Here is a 2,432-nt window from a genome sequence, read left to right on the forward strand (position 1 = left end):
GTGCCAATCAAATACCTCTCACCAACATAAAATTGTTTTTAGAAATTATTATCAAATGTCTTAACAGAACGTTTCAGTAGCAACAAAATAGAAGAGATTTGGTTCTATGGCCAATTCGTGGCAGCATTTTCAAGACTTCGTTTATAGAAGGTCATCTGGGTATTTCTTCCATGTTTTCCTTTATCCTGTCCACTCCTTCACAACTCCCAGCGCTCTTATAATGGAATAGGAATGTTTATCTTTTCTCTATCTTCCATATTTGTCACAATTTCCTTTTTTCTATGTCTTTATATTTTATTGAAATATTATTTGGACAAACTGCATCAATTAGCGAACGAGAACTGAATGCTTTGCCTTTAATAATAATGTCCTGATAACAACCCTGCCATCTCTTCTGACATATTCTCACGTGGACACTTCCCACGCTGTGTTCATTTTCTAAAATCTGTTGATTAAATTCTTTATCTCTTAAACTTCTTTACTATATCTGTCCTTACTGCAGTATCTGATGATTTTTATTGTGTTGGAGGGATTGCAGGAAACTGCAAACGAAATATCGACTTCTGTTGAATATGAGGTGGTGCGTCTACGCCTTTGATGTTCTAGTATTTAGCAACTTATTGTAGTCGAGTGTTTTGCTGGTAAAGTCCCAGTATTATGATATATAAACCCAAGTTATAGAAAATCTTTCTTTCCATTTTGACGAGGAATATACATATGGTGTATGTCAGCGTTTGTAGTATAGATTATTGACAATAACCTGTTACCTCTTACCAATTACCTTTTAACACCAAGATTATAGCTTGCTACTGAAACTGCTGGGCTATCAAGCCTTTCTTTCTTATTTTTCAAGTAGAGTTCTGTATTAACGATCTTTTAATATATTTCTTTCGATTTAGTACTGCCATTTAAAGATACAAAGTTTGTTCAACTTTCTTGACTCTCAGACATCTACTATGTTCCGGTTCAGCCTAAGTGATTCAGTTATAAAATCTTTCTTCATGTGTTAGGTAAATCAATGCTATATGTGTGCGGCTGAAATTCAGAACTGGTTTTTTTGACAAATTTGGTCGATTCTTTGATATTAATCGGAGAACTTCTTTTGATAGAACGTCTTCATAATCTCTAATTATTCGATTCTGGTCGATTCTACGTCTGTTATTCAACGAGGAAAGAATCTGAATCTATATTTCTGAGGAGAAACCGACAAACCTTGAAACACTTCACCAAGACTTACTTCGTTGTTTACGTTCCGGGTCCCACCCTAAAATGATCCTAGAAAATTGTTTGATTAACGATAGAAAAGCAAAATAAAAAATATGCAAATTAAACTATCCACTATGGTTAGATCCTAATTTATAACTGCTTTATAAGGCAGTCAGGAATTTATAAGGTTTAATGTTTTAATACTTTTGCTGCTTATGGAAGAAAATCGAGCACGTCTTCCCGGGTGAGAGGTGAGCAAACCATGAGACCGTCCGCCAGGAGACCCTTTCTCTCCAATACTTCAAAAGCATAGAACATAATACGTTTACATAGCTTTTACAAGGGTAAATGGAAGTTTATTCCACTCTTTTCATTCTCACTGTGTTGTTCATCATACAAACATGCATGCACACACACACACACACACACACACACATACATACACACATGCATACATTCATGCACACATACACACACATATATGCATACACACATGCATATATTTATATATATATATATATATATATATATATACACACATGCACACTCACACACGCACACATACATACATACATACATACACACATGCATACATGCATACACGCACACATACATACATACATACACACATGCATACATTCATGCACACATATACACACATACATGCATACACACAAATACATACATACGTACACACACACACACACGCACACGCACACGCACATCTCTATTTGTTGTTCACATTGTTCCTATTATTGCCGATACATTACAATTGTCCTGCAACGTCTTTGAACACGGACCTTGTGGCAATAAAATAAACAATAATTATTATTATCGCCATCATCACCATCATTATCATCATATCATCAACTTCGTTATAATTATTGCGCTGTTATTGCTTTTCATTCTTTTTTTTTATTATTATTAGTTGTAGTAGTAGCATCCGCAGCAGCAGCAGCAGTAGTAGTTTTGGTAATATTGCTATTAATTATTAAATTATATTTGTCTCACGGAATATGTCCACTTGGGGCGGACATCTACTTTACACAGTCCGATCGGTCAATAGAGGCAGATGGCGAGCATTTCTATTCAACAACATTATCATTCCTTTTCCTGTACTCCAGGGAACAACCTTCACCAGAAACAATGTCCCACTGCGATCGGCAGACAATTTTGGGACAATATATATATATATATATATATATATATATATATATATATATATA

Source organism: Octopus bimaculoides, chromosome 7 (genome assembly GCF_001194135.2).
Source record: "Octopus bimaculoides isolate UCB-OBI-ISO-001 chromosome 7, ASM119413v2, whole genome shotgun sequence".
Lineage (NCBI taxonomy): Eukaryota > Metazoa > Mollusca > Cephalopoda > Octopoda > Octopodidae > Octopus > Octopus bimaculoides.